The following is a 19,125-nucleotide window of genomic DNA, read 5'->3' as shown; positions in this document are numbered from 1 at the left end:
TTGATAATTTGTTTCCTTTTTATTTTTTTAGCATTCCTTCTAACTTGCAAAAATGCCTGGAAGCCAAATATTGGCCTATTGTTGCATGTATGTGTCGTGCCTCATTCTTTCAGTTTTTTGTTGATAAGGTGTTAATGTGCAGTTAACGTACATGCACATTAACCCTGATATTTTATAGATAAGTATCAATTGTGTATGCATTTATTATTCACTGTGATTTATTAGCTATGGATTAGGGAAAACAAAAGTGGGGTAAATAGCCAGTTGATGTGTATAAACAACAAACCAGTAACCACAATCACTATATGTTTATTGATAAAGGCAAAATAAAATTGAAAAAAATATATATATACTATTAAGAAAATCACAAATCTATATTAAATGATGTGTTGTCAGACAACAGTATAAATGGAAAATGGTACTTTATTCTAAGATAAGAAGCTATTCTAGAATGAATGATATTAAATTTTACTACAGTAGTCTAAAAATTAACTCTATTATTATTACAAATAATATATCAACCGATCATATTTTCACTTCAAAATTTTAGTTATTCCTGTAAAATAAAGTAAAAATACTCAAGATTATAATAAAAAATTAAGAAGTGCACTATATTTTTACAGTATCAGCAATAATAGGAGGCTTTTAAAATTTGAATCTGATGATGAAATGAAGCAACAAAGTGATTAGCATTTTTGATAAATCAAATCAAGTATATATGTGAATTGAGTATTTAAGAAATGAAGAAATTCAAGTCAGTGGAAAAGTTTCAAATTTGAGAAAATTCCATAATTATTGGTAATATTATGGTGACTGGAAACTGCTATATTATTATTAATTAATAGTATATGCTTTAAACATAATTCAGTATGTTATATTGAATGTATTATGTTTAAAGCATATATTACTAATTTATAGTAATATATTATTTTATATTATATAGTATATGAATTATATATTTTATACTATATAGGTGTATCTTCTACATGATTACAAATTAATGTCCCAATATACTTATAATTGCATTATTTAAAATATTAAACATTTTTAAAAAGAACAAGTAAATTACAAAAATTTAATATGAGTGATACTTCTATATATCACAAAGCCAGAATGTTGAAGTTAAAGAATGTTGAACAAAAAATGAAAAATTGGTAAAACTTTTTTTTGCAATATCCGTGTATATATATTAAACTTTTATTTTAGGTTCAGGGTTCATGTGAAGGTTTGTTACACAGGTAAGACTCATGTCACAAAGGTTTGTTGTACAGATTATTTCATCACACGAGAATTAAGCCGAGGACCCAATAGTTACCTTTTCTGCTCCTCTCTCCTACTACCCTTCACCCTCAAATAGACCCTGGTGTCTGTAGTTTCCTTCCCATTCATAAATTCTCAGCATGTAGCTCCCACTTATATATGAAAACACGTGGTATTGGGTTTTCTGTTCCTGTGTTAGTTTGCTGAGGATAATAGCTTCCAGCTGCATTCATGGTCCCACAAAGGACATGATCTCATTCTTTTATGGCTGCATAGAGTTCCATGGTGTATATGTACCACATTTTGTTTATCCAGTCTATCACTGTTGGGCATTTACGTTGATTCCATGTCTTTGTTATTGTGAATTGTGCTGCAGTGAACATTCATGTGCCTGTGTCTTTATGGCAGAATTATTTGTATTCCTCTGGGTATATACCCATTAATAGGATTCCTGGGTCGAATGGTAGTTCTGCTTTTAGCTCCTTGAGGAATGGCCATACTACTTTCCATAATAGTTGACCTAATTTACACTCCCACCAACAGTGTATAGTTGTTCCATTTTCTCCACAACCTGGCCAGCATCTGTTATTTTTTTTACTTTCTATTAATAGCTATGTATTGATTTACTATTTTGCCTGTAACTTCTGCTTTCCTGAAATTTACCCCTCCCTTTAAAAACCCTTACTTGCAAGCCATCAGGGAGTTTGAATCTTAAGCATGAGCTCCCTTGATTTTCCTTGCTTGGCACTCTGCAAATAGATGGCTTCCTTTCTATTGCAGCAAAAACCTTGGTGTGGATATCCGGACTTACTGTGCTGGGTGAGCAGACCCCAATTCAGTTCTCTAACACATTTCTGGAAATGGAATAACTAGATGAAACTATACATATATTTAAACTATACATATGTTTGAAATGATGATACATATTGCCAAGTTGCCTTTCAAAATGGTTATACAATTTATGGTCTACCAAGTGTGTGTGTAAATTTTCATATCCTAAAAAAAATGCTGAAAATGGACAGTAGTAATCTTTTTAATCATTTATATTCATGCCAGGAACTAAGGATACCAACTTGAAAAATAAATTATCACCTGCCTACGGCTACCTAACAATCAAATTAGTCAACTTTTATAAAGAATAAAGTGTTTAAATAATGTAAAACTTTAACAAATTCTGTAAGAATCAGAGAAAGAAGCACATTCAGAGGAGGATGTCATTCAGGAAATAATTCCTAATGTCTATTATTATTAATATTATATATTTTTTACTTAGGGATCATCTTTTGGAACTTTTCCTGATCACTATAAATAATTCATGATATTTAGTAGATTATTCACGGTTAGGATTTGTCTCCTCTCTCATCTACATTCTCTGCCTTGTCCTGTTCCAAAGGAATTTCTCATGGAGAAAATTCACTTGTATGTTTCAAAGCTAATTGGATAGCTTCATACAAGTGAAACACAATTTTGCTTTGAGTGGTTTATTATTTTCAGAAATGGCTAAACACGAAAACACTGGGCAATAATAACTGGTAGTGAGATTAAGAATACATTTGATATACTATTAATTGTAATTACTATGATTAAATTAAAATGTTGGTAGTCAAATTTCGAAAGTCTCCATTTATCTGCTATCTGCTGATGGATTACTCTGCTGGTTAATATAATAATACTTTGTACTTCTCATGGACGTTCGCCTTCAAATGTAATTAGTAGGAAAACAAGTTTTCTTTAGACTGCCTTTGCCAGTGCAGGGGTCTCCTGATGGAGATGTTGCCATAAAATTACTAGTTTTCCATGGCATCTACCAGTAACGATCCCATAGTCTACACTGTAAAAAATTCTTTTTAAATAATGTTTGAAATGTGGGTTGCTTTGGAATTTGATTAGGGAAAACAAAATGCTTTGGGTACTTTATTTTTTCTTGTATAATTTTCCTTTCTTTCATACTTCTTGTTACACTTAATCATACCTAGATTGAAAAAGTTACTAGCAGGTTCTAGTGCTTTTTATTCCATTAAATTTTGAAGTAGCCAGTTGATAATCTGCCTTCAATTCATTCTCACAAGAAATGAAGCATTCTCAAACAAAACTTTTTCTTGAGATTTGTATTAAGTTAATAAAATTAAATAACTAAAACCTAAACTTAGTTATCAAAGATTACACTGTTTAATATTTAGAATTTTGTACTTCAAGTGATTTCACAGATTATAACTATTTTAAAAAACAATCGATGTTATTTTTTGTAATAGTATATTATGAACACATTTTGGTTAAAATATTTTGTTCTCAAATGTAGAGATACTGCAATCTGTTAATATTGATATTAGCTATTATTTATTCATTGTTTAATTATTACAAAACTATAATAATATTTTGATTTATTATTGATTTTTAATTTAGAAATTATTTTATTCTTGTAATAAAACATATTTGTAATGTAACTGAGGGAAGTTCCAAACGTTAAATAAATGAGATTTTTATTCTAGGTTATATTTAGAATGCTTGCTTTACTTGAAAATGAATATTTGGATATTAATATATTCAAAAGGTAGCCTTATTGACATCACTGATTGTGTTATAATGATTAGATGTCATCATACCTACATTACCTAATAATCATTGTTTAGACACATATCCAGCAGTGACAGAAATGACAGCAATTAGACCTTCAAGTTCTAGACTGAAGCTGAAGCCATAGACAAGAATATAGCCAAATAGTGAGACTAACATCTAAATTTGGTGCAGGCATAAAGCTGACATCAGAAAATAGTCTTGCCAATACAGACTTTATGGGATTCAGAAGAAGATCCTTTATTATTGCAGAAATTGTGTAACAAGAGACATAATTAGAAACGGACCCATATTATTATATTTCTTTCAACACGTTTGACAATAGAGTTGCATCAATATCTATGAGAAACAATTGACATTTTTAAAAAATAACCGAATATTGATCAGATTGTATCTTTTAATTTTTTTATTATTACATAAATGATTTTAAAACGTGTGTCTTAGTTCATAATAATTTTCAGCAATTCTTAGTTTATATACATAAATTTGTATGTAATCATGGAGTACAAGTGCAATTTTGCTACATTGGTATATTGCACTGTGATGAAGTTAGGGCCTTCAGTGCATTGGTCACTAGAGTGATGCACATTGTACCCACTCAGCAACCTCCCATCATCCATCTCCTTCCAGCTTCTGTACTTTCCTGAGTCTCCATTGTCCATCATTCCACATTCTGCTTCCATGTGTACACATTATTTAGTTTAATAAAAGCTTGAATATGTAGCCACTTTTAGGCACTAAATGGAACAAACTACCAAACTAGAGTTACAATAATGATTTTAATATTTACTATGTGAATCCTGGCTACATGAGAGACCTTTGTGAATTCTGATTTCAGGCTTATTTGTGAGCAATTCTTAAGACCTATTCTTGTACTTGGATGTCTCTTCCACTGAGATGGACAAAAAGCATAGCAGGATTAAGAGAGGAAGAAGTTGCTAGCAGAGAAAAGATGGAATATATTTGGATCATTTTAGAACAAAAGCAGGGTAAAAATCTTTCTTAAGCCATGGGTTTGTTCTCTCCAGAAAGGGGCTCAGTTTGCTGTTCAGGTTTAGACTTCTACCTTGTATGCAGTTTAGATAAATGTAGTACTTTATCCAGTATCTATGTGAGAACTCCATGTAATCTTGACAAGTTACTTAGCCACTTATCCATGCCTCTGTTGCATCATCTGTGAAATGAAGATGGAAATATTATTTTGATATTCCATAGAACTTGGAGAATTACACCTGTCATTATAAGATTTTTACAAAGTAATTGGATTTTAGAAGTGCCCATTAAATGCACATAATGATGATAATTATGATACTGATGACTCTTGTAATTCATCAAATACTTTGACATTGAAAGAGCTACTTTTGGTTCTCAATTTCATTCATAGTTTTACCAAATAACAAGTTAAAAAGTTTACAAATGTAGGCCGGGCACTGTGGCTCACGCCTGTAATCCCAGCACTTTGGGAGGCCGAGGTGGGCAGATCACGAGGTCAGGAGAGCGAGACCATCCTGGCTAACACAGTGAAACCCCATCTCTACTGAAAATACAAAAAATTAGCCGGGCGAGGTGGCGGGCGCCTGTAGTTCCAGCTACTCGGGAGGCTGAGGCAGGAGAATGGCGTGAACCCCGGGGGGCGGAGCCTGCAGTGAGCCAAGATCGCACCACTGCACTCCATCCTGGGCGACAGCGAGACTCTGTCTCAAAAAAAAAAAAAGTTTACAAATGTAATAGATGGGAAATGTGATAGATACTTGTCCTTGAGATGGGAAAAGTATCTTGGATTCTCTGCATGAGTCCAGTTTAATTACAAAACTTCTTAAAAGTGGAGATCCATTCCTGGCTATAGTCAGAAGAGATGCACAGACAGAAGTTGGGTCATGTAGATGGCATTGCTGGAAGGATTCAATTTGTTGTTGATCTTAAAGTTGGAAGGAAGGACCACAGGCCAACAAATGCAGGGCCCTCTAGAATGTTGGAAAGAAATACAAGGAAGGATATTCTCCTAGCTCCTCCAGAAGGGAACGCAGCTTTGATAATACCTTGTTTTGAGCCCCAAGAGACCCATGTGTCACTTTTGATCTATATAACTGTAAGATAATATATTTGTGTTGTGATTACCCATCACTTTTGTGGTAATTTTTTATGGCACCAATACAACAAACAACAGAGTGGAGTGGGTACTGCTCGATATCTGTGCCTGGGTGTATGAGATTTGGTCAAGGTCTCATGGAAATAGCTTTCTGAATTGTGATAATGATCTCTCTTTAGTGACCAGGCGAGAGCAGATTTGATGATCAGAGAAGAGATTAAGCGTGTTAATGTAGAAAAGACAGTCATTGGGAGCAGAGAGCAAATTCTGGAAAGCAATGCAGGAAGTAGTGCATTTTGAAAGTTTCAACTTAATGACAACTTCTTGGGAGTTCAGCTAATCCTATGGATAATCAATATTAGCATGAAAACAATCCTAGATTAAACTGGAAAAAGAGCCAAGATATCTCAATAATTTGTGCAGTATTTTATGAAGACTATATATGGGGAGGGAGTGTCTTGCTAAACAAACCCTTTCTAATAAGAAATGATACCTTTAGTAACTGAAATATTCTCATCCCTCAAAAACTGTTTCTTCCTTTGCTAATAGAGGCTGAAAAAGCACTGAAACATGCTCCTTTCTTTTTTGGCTCACGATGCTACTTTCAGCATTTCTACTCTGCTACATTATGTACAGAAGTAGTGGTTGAACCAGCTCAAGTGACTAGCAGAGAAGATCCATCCTAAGCAGTGAGTATATTGTCATTAATGTTGTCAGCACACACATACACACACACACACACACACACACACAGAGAGAGAGAGAGAGAGAGAGAGAGAGAGAGAGACTTGCACTGTGGTAAAATTCTGAATAGTTTCTCCTAATCAATATTCTGTGTTCTGGCTAAAGACATAATTGAAATAAAAAGACACTTGTTGAAATACATCCTTACTAACATCTCGAAAATGTTCAGTGCCTGGGTAAATATAGCAGGAGTTGATGTACATCAACTGTAGGTCAGCCTACCTTGCAGACAACAAAAGCTACATCTAGTTTATGACTACTGTTTCCATAGAAACTCCAAATTACTGGAGTTATCAGTCATATTTCATACTCTGACTTGAAAACTCCATACTAGACAGAAAGTGACATAAAATTGAGAATATTTGGAAAAACACATCAGTTTTAAGTTTTTGAAGTACAAAATTGGTTCAATCTTTTGTAAATTTTGTTAACATCTCTTCTGTCCCTCTCACCTCTACTCCTCTTTTGTCCAAGAAACAACTACAATCAAAATGGCTCACATGAAGCCATCATCTAACCAGGTTCCCTGTATCTGTACTTTTCCCTGTTTAATTAATAATAAGCTTTGAAAAAAGAATAATATTCAACAAGTAATCAAATAAAAAAAAGTCCTGCTGTAAAATATCCAATGTCTTCTCATTTTGATTAGCATAATGACCAAAAACCCCTACTGGCTCCTCGTATGCCCTATGTGCTTTTCTTCTGCCTTCTCATGTGATTCTGAAAGTCATTCAGTTTCTCATCCTTTCATGCTGTCTTCCACATGGTATCTTTTGCATACTAAGTGCTCCTAAGCACTTATGTCCTTTACCTGTTCTGGATTATTTCATTAAGTTAGTCTTCAGATCATAGTTTGTGTGGTGTTTTCAAAGGACCTACCGTGACTCCTCAAATCAGGATAGCTAGACATATCTAGAAATTTTCCTCAACAAAGGGTGGTCAAATTGCCTTTATACTTTTGGCAAAAAATTACAGCTAAATTACTTGCAAAATTATATCTCTGCGTGTAATTATTTCCATATATTTTTTATTTGATTTATTTAATTTATTCAGAAGAATTAGGAAATAAACTTCATAGAATTTACTATTATATGTTCTTAGTTAGAAGAATTTGTCTTTAAGGAAGAGGTCAAGAAATTTCAATATACTATGTAAAAAAATATGTATCATATTTAATGTATATGCATAGTAAATATAAACCATTAGTTAACTTAGCACTAATCAAATTGTCATAGAAATAGATACTTCTAAGTTCCTAGAGATTGAAAGAATCAGGGTGATCATGTATGTCCATATTACTAGTCACCACAGACACTTCCTCAACTGCATCCATGACAAGTCATCAGCCTGGCTTTGAGACGCTACAAGACACTAAATATAAGAATTCAGTCTTAAGAGATTCTGCTAGTAGTTATAATGAGACAGATTAATTTTAGATACAGCATAATATCTACTCTCTTACAACGCTTATTTTTGTTTTTTTGAGATGGAGCCTCGCTCTGTTGCCCAGGCTGGAGTGCAATGGCGTAATCTCAGAGATTCTCCTGCCTCAGCCTCCCAAGTAGCTGGGATTACATCTGCCTGCCACCATGCCCAACTAATTTTTTGTATTTTTAGTAGAGTCGGGGTTTCGCCATGTTGGCCAGGCTGGTCTCGAACTCCTGACCTCAGGCAATCCACCCACCTCAGCCTCCCAAAGTGCTGGGATTACAGGCATGAGCCATCATGCCCAGCCTCTTACAACTTCTATTTAATGATCCTAATTTGTCTGTCTTACTGCAGACCATAACTTAAATAAATCTGGGAGATAAAGGTACTTAAAATAACCGAAAGCACACATTTTTTTCCTAAATCTATATTTTTTTTATTCAGGCTAAAAATCTCTTGTATCTTTCAACTTATCTTTCCTGAGTGAAATAGTTTTGGTCATAGTTAGGCTTATAAAAGTGTCTTCAATTTAATTTTTTTGATATAATCCTGTCTATCCAATGTCCCTTTGATTTTTTGTTTTATTCTCTTTGTTTGGAAGGCACTCAATACCTTAGATGATGTTAATTGCATTATCATGTAGAGCATGCTATGTTTTTCATCAACTAAATTGTTTGTATATTGTGACATTTATAAAGGCATCTCTTCTCTTTGGTTCATTTTTAAGTTCAACTGGCAGAACACCTTTTTTTTTCTTTCAATATATTGTTAGATTTAATGATTATCAACTCTTTAAAAATTTTAGAGTTAAAAATATTTAGGTTTTGTCATTTAATCTATGAACTATGTCACTAGCTCTGAACCACATGAACATATCTTCAATAATAATTCAAAACCTGGGGGAGAAACTTAGATATTTTAAACTATAGCCAATTAAAACAAAGTGGTAGGGGAAATTGACCAAGGCATTTGTTGACCAATATATTTATTTTAGTTAAGATGCATTTTTCTTCTTTATAGATAATTACTGGTACAGATAATTACTGGTAAAAGTGTCCTTAGTATTCCATTTCTTGGATATAGAAAATGAAGCTATTATAGTGTATCTATGCATTTCAGATAGTTTTCTGTTAACTCACCTGTCCTCTGTGCCCAATTACTACATGAATTTAAATATGTGAAAATCTCCATGCTGATTAGAAATTATGTTGGCTGCCATTTTGCTTTTAGGTTATGAACTGGCCCACAGATGCAAATTAAGACATATCTCAATACTGTTTATTTGCATACATTTTTTTTCTTCCAAATCTATCTGCTCTAAAAGCTGTAATGATACAAATACCCATAAAAACAGGGCAATTGACTTTGAGTGAAGACTTCATGTGGTCAATTAAGCAACAGTATTTTTTTAAGCTTGTAAATATCCTTAAGCTGAGAATGTTTTATTAAAGGGGTTATTTTACTTTTAATGGCTGAAATATTTCTAAGCTTTGAAAGCATATTCAGTCCTTAAGGGCTCTTTGGAGAGAATGAGTGACCTTTATCATCAAAGCACTAAATGAGAACACCATTGGCATAGCTGTATTATCATAAAGCAAATTTAGAAACCAGATTTATAAAAGGGCATGGAATTGGCCTAATGGAAAAGGCCAAGTATGAGTCCTTATGGAATTTTCCCATGTGTTGAAGAGAATGCAGATTAACTGGAGTGGGGCCAATTTCCTATTTTAGAAATCTGCAGCAAATTGAGCATGGGATTATGAAAATAGGGTATTGTTTCACAGACCACACACCAGCCATACATATAGGTTATTGTGGCTTCAATACTCTTCTATGGATAATAACAGGTCAACGGTGATTAATTTCATTGTAAACATTTCTTAACCCCTCCTTAGTGACCAGTCACTGAGATAAAATACATTTGAAAGTTAAGATCACCTCCATACGAATATGAAGCATTGATTTATAGAAAAACAGCATGAGACATTTATGCCAAAAACACAACATGATCACACTGACAATAAATTTATATCACCCAAAATACATGAAGTATAACAGTACAGAATATAAATGGTTGCTATAACATAGGTAAGACAATCTCTTACCTTATTCTTTCTAAGCAAACCAAACTGTACACACACACACACACACACACAAGGTCAGAACTACATACACCCCAGAATCAGTCTATTTCATATGTGCCTACAACTGTTATTTCAAAGTTGCTAAATGAATAGATTTTTAATGTTCTCACCACACACAAGAAATGGTAAGTTGGTGGAGTGATATGTTAATGAGCTTGATTGAATCTTTCTACATAGATCGAAATATCACATTCTACCCCATTAATTCAGAGAACTATTCTCTTTCAAATAAAAGTATACATTAAAAATATTAAAAATAAATAAATACATTCATTAAAAGTACAGGCCCAGCTATCTGTGGGAGCTGCTCTATAAAGTAGCTTGCAAATAATATGCTATAACTTTACCATTTTCAAAATATTGATTCTTTGTAATTTTTTAAGTTGGATAGTCAAGATCTAATATTCATAATCTTACATATGTAGAATGAACTTAGAAAAAGAATAGTGACAGACAAGGAGTATAAGAAGTACGAGTTTGAGGAAGTAATGTATAAATGGTCAAAGACACACAATTATAAAAAATTACTCAAAATAGGCCTGGCGCCGTGGCTCACGCCTGTGATCCCAGCCCTTTGGGAGGCCGAGGTGGGCGGATCACGAGGAGATCGAGACCATCCTGGCTAACACGGTGAAACCCCGTCTCTAGTAAAAATACAAAAAATTAGCCGGGCGTGGTGGCCGGCGCCTGTAGTCCCAGCTACTCGGGAGGCTGAGGCAGGAGAATGGCGTGAACCCAGGAGGCGGAGGTTGCAGTGAGCCAAGATCGCGCCACTGCACTCCAGCCTGGGCGACAGAGCGAGAGTCCGTCTCAAAAAAAAAAAAAAAAAATTACTCAAAATAAATGAGAATTCAGAGAAAATTACAGACAAAGGAAGATAAGTGAAAGTAAGAATAGGTAAAATGCAGACTATGATCTCCTGAAGTGTGGGCTGTGGTTTTTTTTGCTATGTGAGCATTTAATCAATGCTTCCTCAGAGGATAATTAAAAGGTCAAGAAGGATAGCCATTCAAATCAGTTAGATCTTAATACCTTAAAGTTCCACTTATTTAACTGAGAAAATTCTAAAACCCCACTTCATATATGAACAGCTATGTGAATATGAGCACAAACAAAGTTAACAGAAATGAAGAAAATTATGTCTGTTAAAGTTGAGAATAGTAGATAAGGTTGAAACTGCACACTGAAATATTTTTTTAATAGTACGTAGTATTTGTCTTTGCATGCTCAATTGTCACCTCTAATTTTGTGATATCACAAAAAGAGCTACTGCAAAATCTTCATGCTTACAGCCTTAAGACTTACGTGAGAGTTTGCCTACTTTATAATATTCAGGAATAGATATGTTAGGTCTTAAGTACACTTCATGTAATAATTAGCTGCCAGATTTTGCTGCAGATGAGTGACAAGAGTTCTTTTTTTCATCCTCAGTAAAAACAAACAAACAAAAAATTGAATTGATTCCCTCTTTTCTACACCCATACTAAATATTGTCAACTCTTCTAATTTTTGCCAGTAGGACAGGTGTACTGTTATGTTAATTTTCATCTGTCCTTTTCACTGATGAGATGAATCATCTTCTCAATACTTGTTAGTTGCTTGTATTTCTTTCTTGGAAGTGATTATTCATATTTCGATTCAGTTGAATTCCTCTCTTTTTTTTTTCTGTTTACTTGGAGTGGCTTTGTTCATATTTGCAATATTGATTCTTTGTTTTAAATGCTACCAAACAGTTTTCACAATTTATGTTTGATTGTTAATTTTACATATAATATTCTATTTTAAAGCAGATATTTAGTCACAAATGTATTTTCCAAATTTTCTATTGTTTTGTGTTTTTTCTTACCTCTACTGTATCCAGTGTACAACTTAAATATTTTTAAAAAATATTTTTAATGTGTCTATTACATTCACTTTTTTCTGACATTTCTACTTCAGTCCTTTTTTATTCTTAATATTAACCATTTCTGATTTATTATTTGTTAGGTTAAATTACAGTTCTTTTGTCTATTTTAATGTTATTATTTCAAGAAAAATCTTTTAGGTTGTGTTGAATCTCCCTTTTATTTTATTTTATATTTTGTTAATGCATGTTCATAAAATTTTATCTGTATCTTTTCCTCTTCAGAGGGTTTATTATGTTGCTTCTTTCTTTGTATTCTTGATTCTGAATGTCTAACCTAAAAATGCACATCGTTTTTACGAATAAACATGAATTTCTTTTGAATTAACATGTTAGCAAAATTTCCTCCCTCATGTTTATATCTGTTAGTTTCCTGTTTTGTTCGCTACGAAATATTGAATAAATTCCCATTATAATTTCTTCTGAAACCTATTATACATCCAGGCATGTGTTCTAAAGATTCAAACTTTTCTTTTTTTCTTTTTTAATTAATTTGCCTCTTTCATTTTTCTTCACTGTTATTGATGTTTAATACCTAGATTGTAATATGTCTACATTTTATTAATGTTCCATGACCAAGCAAGGAGTTATAATTTCTAAGTGTGGGATATAGGCTTCTACATATTTCTAATACAAACTTGGTAATAGTATTGCATAGATATCCCACATATTTTCTAATTTTTTTCTGCTTTAGTGTTATTTAAATAATTATGTCAGAAACTGCTAAAATTCTTACTTTATATATTTAGGTTTATATTTTACTAGTTTCATGTGATTAAATACATGTATATAAATTTCATATTTGTTATTAAAATTTTATTTGCATCTTTTTTAAAATTTACATTCTTTAGTTGAGTTTCTGTTCATTTCATCTTTTTTTAATACAAGCATTTTAACATATGTATTTAATACAAACACAGATTTTTCATCTTAGTTTTCTCTTTCAATACTTTATTGTTAAATAACATATTCTGCATTGTAATTTTCTTATTAATAAATATATTTTATTAAATAAATGAATAAATTTATCTTATTAAATAAATGAATAAAATTAATTTCTATTGAATAAATGAATAAAATTTATTTCAAACATATTTTATAATTTCTACACTGTATAAATTTGACTCAATCAGTATTACTGAGTTCTACTGAGCAAGCAGTTTTTTGAAATGGTGAATGACAATTTTTATTTTTTGTTAATTTATTATTATTGTTATTATTATTATTATTATTATTATTATTAGAGATGGAGTCTCATTCTATTGCCCAGGCTGGAGTGAGTGCAATCAGGCGAGATGGACGAGATCATAGCTCACTGCCACCTTGACCTCCTGAATTTAAATGATCTTTCCACCTCAGCCTCCCACATACCTGGGACCACAGGCATGTGCCACCATTCTCGGTTAATTTTTTAATTTTTTGAAAGATAAAGTCTCACTGTGTTACAGTCTAGGCTAATCTTGAACCCCTAGGCTCAAATGATCCTTTCCATTTCAGCTTCCCAAGGTGCTGGGATTACAGGTGTGAGTCACTGTGCCAGGCCAAACATTTTTAAATATCTTATAAGTGTGATTGTAAAGAATTTATGGTTTTAGCTGTGGAATGCAGAATTTTTTTCTACAAAATCAGTGTATTAAATAAGAAGTTTGTAGCTTTTATACTTTTATCATTTTTGTTAGTCTGACATCAATTTTTTATTTATTATTGAATTAGTTTTGGTTTAGAATTAGAGGCTTTCTTGTTAAGTATATATTTTTATAACTTATTTTTTATTAATATTGTGTTCTACATGTTAGTTAATATGGAGAATTCCTAGTTATATAGTTGGTTCCCAAAATATTCAGACTTAAATACATGCTTTTGTTTCAAGAGTATGTTACTAATGGTCCAAAATCATAAGAGCTTGCCTTGTGTCTCCAATTCCAGAGGTATTACATAGTCCCACATTTAAGTAGTTGATTAGAAATAAATGCTTACACCAAAGTGATTGTAAACGCAAAGACACAGAACTTGAGTTACTAAAATTTTGTCTTTCTATGTAACCATTTAGACTTTTTAATTGTGTTTGAATTTGTTTTCTTCGGTTCTATAGTCTTTCTTATTTTCTTTTTGGACTTTCATTTTAGGTACAGTGATAAAAATACATGATATTTCACAGTACTAGTGTTTTTCTCTTTTCCCTATTATACAATTTTCTTTTGTATCAGTCAGCATCAAGAAAAAACAGGATTATACTCTAATCATTGTAGTTGAAAATAGAATTATTTGAAAACACAACTAATGACAAAGATGTAGGAGCAATTTAGAGAAACTCCGACGGACAGTGCAGGAACCCAAGGTTAAGAGAGGACTCATTAGTAGAGACTAATGAGAAGAAGTGGAAGAGGCTGACTTGAGGCCCATCATAGTACATTTGCAGGAGGATAGCCAGATTATTATTAGGAGGTCTCATTATTACTAAGAGGTCTCATTCTCCTCCCTCCCTTCATTTCCCACAGAAACTACTCTTTGGCCAACTCGGTCAGAAAGCACTTTGTTAATAAAGGCCACCTAGTTTTATCTCTTTGGTCAGAAAATACATAGGAGAAAGGTAAAAACTAAATCTGAAGTTTTTAAGAACCCCAACTTGGCTTTTCCTATTGTTACTTGGCTCACTCCATGTGCCAGAAAGAAATGCAGGGATTCTGTCACTTATTAACTATTTATGTTCAAGCTATATATTTTGCAAACAAGTAACTATAGAGTACATTTATAGTTTTATTGTACCCACTATTATATATTGTTTGACAGAAAAGAAACCTTAACCTCTATCTTCTTAGTACCTGGCGCCTGTGAATTAAATGGGAACGAGATAGATTAACAGAAGAAAAGGCATCCACTTTTATTTAATTTTAAATTTATATTTATTTAATTTAATTTTAAATTTAACCATTTTAACAAACAGCAGTAAATTATGGAGAGCTGTCTAGACAAAGGAAAGGGACTTGATCTTCTAAGGCTAAAAATTATAGGAAAATGACAAGAAAACATATGGGGAAACTAAGAAAACATAAGGTCTGCCAAGAGTTGAATGTGGTGTCCTCTCTAAAATTTATGTTGAAACTTAGGTATTATTAAGAGGTGGGGCTTAAGGGGAAGTGATTAAGTCATGAGAGCTCTGCCCTCATTAGTAGATTAATGCCCTTATGAAAGAGGCTTCAGAAAGAGCTTACACTTCTTGCCCCTCCATCCATTCCATCACATGAGGACACAGCTTTTCTCCCCTTCTGAGGATGCAGTAACACGGCTCCATCTTGGAAGTGGAGAGCAGCCATCTCCAGACAGCAATTTTGCTGATACTTTGATTTTAAACTTTGCAGATTGCATACTGTAAGAAATAAATGTTTGCTCTTTATAAGTTACCCAGTCTCTGGTATTTTGTTATAGCAGCACAAATGGAGTAGGACAGGGGTTATTTTAGTACAGTTTGTTTATACAGATTCATCTTCAATCCCGCTCTCTGTCTTGGGTTCCTCTCTTCATCCTGGTATGGGAGAGGGAAGAAATTTAAGTTTACTTTTACCTTCACAAGAGTAAATTAATATCCTGCATTTAGGTACGTAGGAGGGCAGAGAACTCTTCCTGTAACTGTTGATTCTTAATTGTCCTTAGCTCAGAATAAACCTTATGCCAAAGTGGCATATTTTTAGTGCATATTCCAATTCCCTTTAATATGCTAGATCCCAAATTTGACCTGCCACATAATCTTCTTAAATCTCTACTGGTGAGCTATTCTCACATTTCAGATTTCCAGTGATAAGTATAAGTTCAGATTTAAAAGCTTAACTCTTACTGGTTAGTAACTTTCTAATAATAACGAAGATCTTATTATTTCCCTCTTCCTAGAGGATCACTCCAGATTCCTCTTCAGAAAACCGGGGAAAGATTTATAGGATATAGTTGTGTGTCTATTAAAGGATACTTCCTAAAATAGACATAGAATCCTAATCAGTTAACTCTTTACAGCTCTATAAATTGGCCTGTGAACTAAGTATGGAAAGACTTGTGAATCCCCACAGTAATGATTTTACTTAGACATCTGTCCATCAGACTTAGATGTTTTTCTTCTATCTATACCATATGGAATGTTTGTAGGCTGCCCATTATTTTATTTCTAGGGAACATGTGTTTAATTGTCCATTTCCCAAGATCCCTTAGAATCAAAAGTCTCTGATAGCTATTTGTCCTCATTATCTATACTGTAATTACATTTACCTTCTTTGTGATGGATAACTAACAATCAGATCTGGCTTCTGTTATTCTAGCATCACATTATTTCGACTAAGATTAGGAATAAATCCCACTGAAGTATCACCAACTCTCGTCTTTTTATGTAGTGTGCAACTACCATCAGGCTCCCCAGGAATGGCAATGCCTCCCGCATTACCAGCATATCTCTTAACGCCTTAGGGAACAGTCTTCTCTGGGCCCTCTTCGTGGGTGTGACTATGGAAGTGCTGAGCAGCTTGCCTGCCACAACAAATCTATTTGAGCATCTCCTTTTCCCCGAGTCATTGTAACTATTTTATGCCACGGAGATTGTTGCATTTCAACTTCATGGCAGGCCGTCATTTAGTCCAAGCTCTTAGTAAGTTACCTAGATCAACCCTTGAATTGAGAAATATGCTTGGATTATGTCTCATTATGGACGTAGAATGAGAGGTGATAGAAATATATCCAAAGTAAATCAGTAACAGCTCAAGAAGCTGTTGTCTCAAGGAATAGTCATTAAAAGGATTTTATTTGAGAGTTGAAAGGAGTGTGAAGCTTCACAGTTCACTTCCTCATTCATGTTTGCCCAAATGTTCCCATGCCATGTCCTAGTTCTCTCTTCTTCCCCAGCAGTGTCCTTATACTTCAATGTAAGATGACTCATAAGGTTGAGCACTAATCAGCCTTGCAATTCTGCTGCCAGGCTCTTGGACCTCAGCCTCATCTGGATGCCCCAGTAGGAGTTGAGGAACTCCTACAATACTGATAAGGAAGATTTCTTGCTTGCCATATGTATTTTAATTATGTATTTGCAGCTTTTAATTTTGTTTTCTTAATATAGAGTCTTTAAATCCCTCAGAAGAAACCAGAGAACACAGTTTTATAAAAATCATTTTTGTCATCGTGACCAATCTCCACAGCCACTCAATCTTTCTGTTCCTTTCTTTCCACTCACCTTTTATTTCATGCTTCCACCAGTAATTATTTGAATAACCATGTTGCCAACACACAACATGTATTATTTCCATCTCTTACAGCAAGAATGATATCTCCAGTGCTCTCAAATATATTTTCAATCCAATCCATGAAACCCATCTTTAAGTCTGTTTCCTGAAGCTATTTCCATTAGTTACTCTCTGTATTAGGAATTGTACAAAAAAGAAATGGAATACATATTTAAAGTAGCACAATTTAAAAAGTTTTGCTTATAAAGGGATTGAGTACAAAAGAAGATGGAAAGGGTAGTTGGGGAAAGTGGGGATGGTGAATAGGTACAAAATATAGTTAGAATGAATAAAATCTAGTATTTGATCACATGACAGGGTGACTACAGTCAACAATAATTTATTGTACATTTTAAAATAACTATAAGAGTATAACTGGATCGTTTATAATACAAATGATAACTGACTGCAGTTTTGGGTAGCCTATTTACCCTGATGTATTATTGCAGGTCGTATCTCTCTATTAAAACGCCTCATGTACTGCATAAATATATACACATACTAGGTACCCTCAAAATTTTTTTCAAAAATAGAAGTCAGGTGTGGAGTGAGTTTAATACCCTGTGACTTGTGGCAGTAGAGATGTTACCATCTCTTTGCCTCAGGGAACAGGCGAAAGGAGCAATACTGGGCACGAAGGTCATGTAGAAGTGGCCACAAAGAAAGTGATCGTGATCATCACTTGGGAGAAACTGTTGCAGCTCAAGCTGAACTAGACACAGGAAACCATCTTTTGGTTCAACTCTCTTGCATTTTTGCAGTATTTTATATGGACTCACTGTAAGGTAAATCTACCTGGAGGAGAGAGGACACAGAAGTTTGGTGAATAGTTTACACTGCTCAGCCTTCTGGAACAGGCAGAGGAGTGGAGAAAAGGAAAGTGGGTATGAAAGGAAAAAATAGAAGACTTCCAGCACATTCTCTTATGCTTCTTCCCTAAATTTATTATTTTTTAATATTAGAATTTCTCCCTCAGCTTGTTTTCTTTGACATTTCTATAACTTTTTTGTCTCTTGAGTTTTGGTTTTGGCATGTGCCTTTGATTTGGGTTTTTTGAAGGCATGACATCATATAATTGTAAATCCAATTGATCATATTGGATATTTGTGTATTAATAATAAAAGTAATTGTTTTTACATGAAATTATACTTATGGATTCTATCAGTCATTTATTGCCGTGTAACAAGGCTCGCTAAACTAACAACATGACATTTCCCTTGTTTAGCTGGTGCATCTGTGGGTCCATTGGGTGTTGCCTGACCCAGCTGAGTTTGGCTAGGACCTGTGCTCTAGTGTGGGATTACTCCATGTGTGTCGCTATCTCCCCTTGGCAACCAGAGTATTACCAAGACGTCTTCTAATAAAGAAAGTGGCAAAACACAGGGGGTGGTGAAATAAATGTCTCCCATTTAATGGAAAGAAACACAAAGAGCCATGGTAAAAGATGTGAATACGGGTAGAAGTGAAGTATTAGGGCTAAGAATGTGATATATCGCACTAACAATTTGGAATGAATATGTGTCTGTTTATTTTATCAACACTTTTCTATATTTTCTCTTAGTAATCTTTTGTGGGACTAAGCTCTTAATATTCCATTCTTTCCCGTGGTATTTTGAAAATATTCACTGTGTTGATTCTATTTTATGATTATCATAATATCTAAAATACACACAGAACTGTACGGTTTTATTATATACTCTATTATATATTATATAATTGATTATGCAT

The sequence above is a fragment of the Pan paniscus genome, chromosome 12 (assembly GCF_029289425.2).
Source record: "Pan paniscus chromosome 12, NHGRI_mPanPan1-v2.0_pri, whole genome shotgun sequence".
In the NCBI taxonomy this organism is placed as follows: domain Eukaryota; kingdom Metazoa; phylum Chordata; class Mammalia; order Primates; family Hominidae; genus Pan; species Pan paniscus.
The sequence above is the reverse complement of the archived record's forward strand: the minus strand, read 5'-3'. Positions refer to the sequence as shown.